The 6,075-nt window shown below is 42.8% G+C and overlaps 1 pseudogene; it reads right to left on the bottom strand.

The window, feature by feature from the left end:
* Positions 1–5,260: 5,260 nt before the first annotated feature.
* LOC129337327 (bisphosphoglycerate mutase-like) lies at positions 5,261–5,736 on the bottom strand (annotated as a pseudogene).
* Positions 5,737–6,075: the final 339 nt, after the last annotated feature.

Raw genomic sequence — 6,075 nt, forward strand, 5'->3', positions numbered from 1 at the left:
TGGCAGGGGCCCCGGGGCCAAAGTGGGGGTTCAAGGGGCTGAGCATGTGCATGTGCTTATCCCCCCTGCCCCCCCAAGCCACATGAGCAGGACTGAGGGGGGGTGACAGGTGAGGGTGGAAGGGAATGGCAAGCCTAGTAAGCAATTTATTTCAGTGTACCCTTGTACCTCTACCTTCTCCTACTAGCACAAAGCTAGTAAAACAGGATATGTAGTGGTGCTGGATGAGAAATAGTGGGACTACTGGGATTCATTTTTCTGACTTGTGTAAAAAAATGTATCATTTGTCATATAATGTGAACCCTAAAGTAGCAGTGTAGCATTTACAAAGGAATATTATCATATTAGATGACCCATCAATATAATAATAATAAGCCCACTACTTGAACATTGACTAAATATAATGTAACGACGTTTAAAATGTAATTAAAGAACATGAAAGAAGGTGTTCTAACCACTAAGGCAAATTAATATTCAGTTACCATTCATGCAAAAGATGGGGGGGGGGCGGAATCCTTTTACTGCTTTGATGGGAAAATATTTTTGACCTCCTCTCCTTGCTCATACCATTAATAAAGGTTTGCTGCTACACGGTTACCAAGTATATTCTAGGTTGCCAGCCAGGACAGTGATGAGAACAAATTGAGTCCAAGACTTGAAAAATAAGAGAGAACAGGGGGCAGAAGTGTTGAAAAGAAGAACAATAAAGGAGCAGAGAAAGAAAAGTTGTTTTATTTTGCTACAACCCACTAACAGGGCTACCCCTTTCCAAAATCTGGCTATGCAGACAAAACTATAAAGCTGTGAGTGGAACAAAAAAAAAAAGAGGGAAACCATAGACTGCTGGAGACAAGGACCTTGCTAGCAGGCTGCACCCTGGTTGCAATTACCATAGCAACCATCAGCTGAGCAGGCTGCCCCATTGCTTACTTGGTTGAAGGGCACTCTTTCATGATAGGCAAGTATTGCCTTAGCCTCCTTGTAGTAGTGGCCACTCACCTGGCTGATGGAGGAGGGGAAGAAAATGGGAAAGGGGGGAGGCAGACGTGGAACACATGTGTAAAACACAGCCTCCCCCCCCCCCCGCCCCCCGCAGTACTGGAAAATGTCATTTCTAGCAAAATGTGGAAGCAATGGGTCGAGCCAGGGGCCAGTTCTCTAAAACTCAGCTCCAAACACTATGTTTTGAGCTGAGTTTGAGAGAATCAGCCTCCCCTCGCCACAACCCATCACTTCCACACACCAGAGATGATGTCATTTGCACATGCATGCAGGTAAGTCTGCTTCCTCTGCCCCCTGGTTTGGCCCCTACAGGACCTGGCAAACCTGGGCCCTCAAGATGACTTGGGCCCCTTAAATTGTCTCCCCCCCATTCCCCCATCTTGGCAGCCCTGCTTAGTCATATTAATGGCTTACTGTTTCATCTCCTGCTAGCAAGTCACACCAGGAGCCATAAAAGTGGGAATACTAAAGTGATAGAAGGAAAACAATTGTTTTGAGACAGGAAGACCATCTCAAAAGGGAGGGAGAGAAAGGAAGGTTATTGAAAGAAAGAAACCTCACTACCATCATGTTAGGCAGCTCTTTGGATACGCACAAGCCGTGATGGACCAAGCTTTCACCGAGGGACTCCATTTTGTCCACGAGGCAGGGGACAATGGACAAAAGTGCTGACCTGGAGTTTTAAGGTAACAATGAACTCTAATTTACTGCATCTTCAAGTAAAGCTCACCTAAATCAAACATCATTCAAGAAGTACCTAGAGAAGAGAAAGAGATCTTTGTTTTCACTTTTTCTTTGTTTCCTTGCTAAGCCTGAAAGCTTAATTAGATCATGTGTTTTTTATTCATTAAACTTCCTTATATTTTGAACCTTTGAAGTCTGATTTCTGGAAACTCACCATGCCTATTAGGTCTAATTATCTGAAATGCGATTCTGGAGAGGGGCAGCAGAGAAGCCCACAATCCCTGGAGCACCAGCCTTCTAAAGTGCAAAGTTATGATAGGATGCCCCCATGCTTCATTGTAAATGGGGGCAGCAGGAGGCACAGCAACTAGGAGGGGTCTGTAAACAGCAGGTCAGGTGCAGAGTGTTAGGTGCATGAGTCAGCTGGCAGGAGATACTCCTAAGAGACATTGGTGGTTGCTGACCATTATCTAGTTTGTAATTGGCATCCTTGGGGCATGAGCAGAAAGTGTGTGATCCAAGCTGAAACCTGTGGTGGTTGCAGGGTTCTTTTGACCTTCTGCAGTGGGGAGAGGTCCAATCAAAAGAAAGAAGGAAAGCTTTATAAGTCTGTTCCTTCACAGACTCTTTCCCCCTCCACTAGTTTCACATTTGTTGTTGAAAGGATGGGTTATATAAATAAACCTGATACTGAGGGGCTGATGAGGCACTAACAGGGGTGGGGTGGATTTTGGCAGGTTACATGCTCATTATTTATTAGACCAATGATCACCCTGAGGCATGTCCTGTCCTTTAACAGAAGTTTAATAGGATGTTATTTACCAGATGATGTTATTTATTTAAAAAATTCAGTGGCCTGCCATTAAGCCTCTGTAAAGAGAATGGGTCACTTTTCTCCAGGTCTGTTGGCAACTCCAGCAGGGAAGTTAATAACTCTGGGCTGCATATAATTTTTGAGGGGATAGGATTTATCACCAAGATCTCTCGGCACAAGTTTGGTGTTGGCAAGAAAAATAAGGTACGCCTGTGGTCATTATAAGGTTGGAGCCAGGATGGGATTGCTCAAACACTGGCAAACACAGCCTTTTAGTTAAAGGGGGGGGGGGGGAGCAAGTTTAATTAATTGCACACTTTTCATTGAAATTAATAAACTTACATTTAAACCATGCACTTTGCCTGGTGTCTTCATTTCAAAATATGGGGGAAATGTGTGTTTTTAAATTAAGGTACAGGACCTTGATGTGATCCAGCCCCGATGGCCCCACTAGTTAGACATTTTCCACATACTCACTGCTCAAAACTTGTCACGCTTGTCATTCCTCATTTCTGTAGTATTATTAGTGTCAAAGTATTTTCACATACATTCCATGTAATATTTGAGGGGAGGTCATGATTTCCCTCAGTTTTCCATATAAGGAATTGAGGCTGAGAAATAGCAGCTTACCCTACGGAACACAGAGCTGAGGTGAATACAGTTCTATGATATCCAGGAAAACCTCTCTATTAGACTACACTGGCTTCTGGCTTCTGAGTCAAGCTTTGCTATTTGTCATATAATTACAAATGTTACTCACCGTGTCTGACTATTAACATCTACCTCAAGGGCTATTGTCATTGTTGGACTGAGGGCTGGTCACCTGGGAGTCACCTTACATCACGACACCCAGCAACCACTTTTGTGCTGTAAGATGCTTGTGCGAAACAGCTTATTCTGGAGTCTGGGTGATTTTCTCCATGTAAGTGCAAACGTCAGAAAGGAATGCTTTGTGCTGATGAGGAGAAAATCACTTGGATCATGCCGTGAGCCAGCTACACAAATGGCTTACCATAACAGCTGTCATGTGTTTGCCTCCATTCCCATCTGCCCTAGTAATCCAAGGTTCAAATGTGATTGAAACGCAACTTTGTTCCTAGATTCCCAGCTGGAGTCAGAAAAGAACTTAAGACAAAATGAGGTCATGTTCAGCATTCTAGAGGCTGTAATTTGACAGAATTAGAAGCTCTTTGCCTCACTTTATGCCACCTCAACTGTGATCTTTCGAAATGGATGAAATAGAGTTTGTAATGTTCTTCTACGTTTCAAACTATTTTCTCTTAATCAAAGAAGCTAAGGGAAGAATGTGAACATTTATGTTGTCATCTCAGTTTCAAAAATTGATTTCTCTTGCTGCTCTTTTCCCAGCCGTCTCTCTGATTAATGCTATTGCTGAATTTATTCCCATTAGGTACTAGAGAAGGAAATTTCAAGAGGAGTCTAAAACTGGATGTGAGTTTCTTTGAAATACACTTTCCTTGACCCAAACAGGCCCCAAGCCTGTTTGTAGTCACCTCATGGTCTTGACATCCATAAGTATAAATGGCATTAGGTGGATTTTCTTTTTTAAAAAGGAGAATAGTACTTTAATTTCTACTATTTTTAATCAATAGTGCTGGCTTACTGTCACTGATGAATAAAAGTTATCATGAAAAACCTGCAAAAACCTCAAAAGGAACACAATCCTGAATGACAAAAGAGTCTTGTGACACATTAAGTCTACATAATGTTTTTTGCAAAAAGCTTTTGTGAGCCACAGCCAACCTGATCATATGCATGAAGTAAATTCATAAGGTGGAGAGAAATACACCCAAAGTGACAAGCAGCAGCAGGGAGTGAAAGTGGTTTCAAAGTTGGCCAGAAGGTCCAATGTCCTTAGGGAGATGCGTGTTATATTAAAGCGCAGAGCATAAATGAAAATATCTCTCTGCCAACTGAATGTAACACTTCAGGCATCTGACTTACTGGGTTCAAATGAAAGTTTAAATCACAATACTAGTGTGATCTTAAGCACATTTTCTTCAGAAGAAGCCCCACTGAATAGACCTGAATTACGTTTCTGTGCATACTTGCTTAGGATTGATAGCCTTCAAATTGCTACAAAATTCTTTGTCATGTCGGCTGCTGCTGACTAAGCTACCCTCTAGGGTTACTTCTGAAATCAAAACAAGTTTGCATTACTAGATTAGCAGGCAGAAAATTAAAATAGTGTTTGTTAGATACCTGTTACCATGCATTAATCAAGATAGCCCCCAAAGTAATATAGGGTGTGTGTGTGGTGAATATCCTGTATTCGCAAAGAGCATTTAAAAGGCAAAGATATAATTCTGATCTGCATTCAAGACTCTACGAACACCCTGCAGTGAATCATCTAATATCAAAAAGATGTTAGGAAATAAGACTACAGATATGCTGAGTTGGAAGAAATGTATGTACCCTTTTACAGTCCTGTTAGTAACACACACACTGTTAATGGGATCCTCCCAAGCTGATATTTACCTTTAAATCCTTAAGTGGTGTGGTGCTAGATAACTTTCTGTCTTATACACCTGTCAGCTAGGATTGCCAACCCCATGTTGGTAAATTAAGAGGAGGAGCCTGGAGATTTGGAGGTAGAGGCTGGGGATGATAGAGCTGAGGGCGGGGGTTGAATATCAGCAGGGATGTGATGCCATGGAATGCATTCTCCAAAGCTGCCATTTTCTCCAAGGGAATTGATCTCTGTAGTCATTTTCTTCTTCTTTTTGGAAAAAGTGATTTTTATTTCTCCCCAGCCTCAGCTTTTCCTTGTTCCTCCACTTTCTTGATAGCAGCTCGGATTGCTTCTTGGTCACCCAGAAACTGGTGCTGGCCCAAGCAGATGTAGATCTTCATCAAGCTCTAGAAGCACTGGAATGCCTGTGGGAAGAGGGACATTGACAACGGCCTAATCAGAAATGCCAAGTGTTTCAGCAGAGCTCGTGTGCTGTTTCCACGAGCAGAAATTAGAACGGTTTTGCCCCTCTTTACCTCCTCTCATTCCAGTAAGGAAGGAGTCTGTAAAGGACTTCCTTTAAACTTTCAGCCTTTGAGAGTTTTTCCAAGTTTTTCATGAAATTGCTATAGATTTCATGCTCTTCCCTGTGGTTCAGAGCCATTTCTGCCTGGTTGAGGCTGATCAGTGTGCCATAGTGTCTCTCATTCAGCCTCCAGGAAGCTTCAGTGGGAACCCATTCCTGCCCAATCTCTTCAAGCATGAACTATGCAGTCTGAATAGAGCAGCTCAGGAGAGATGTGAACACGAGGTCAAACTAAAAAATCCAGGGTTTTGAGGTGCCTGTCACAGGACTGGACCTCCTTCGCCCCATCGCTGCTCAGCTTCTGGTCCACCCAGCTGTAGAAGTGGTTCTCTTTGTTCCTGGCCCCTTCACCATACTTCCGCAGGACTAGCTTGTACTTGGCCCTTTCAAGTAGGACCATCTCAGGAAGGTGGTGGGAGTAGCATCTAATGATAAGCCATATCCACCACTGGAAATGTATTATTAATCCTATGCAAGTTTCAGGCAATTTTGCAGCCTACCTGCCATTGATTCTTT

Source organism: Eublepharis macularius, chromosome 11, assembly GCF_028583425.1.
Source record: "Eublepharis macularius isolate TG4126 chromosome 11, MPM_Emac_v1.0, whole genome shotgun sequence".
In the NCBI taxonomy this organism is placed as follows: Eukaryota; Metazoa; Chordata; class Lepidosauria; order Squamata; family Eublepharidae; genus Eublepharis; species Eublepharis macularius.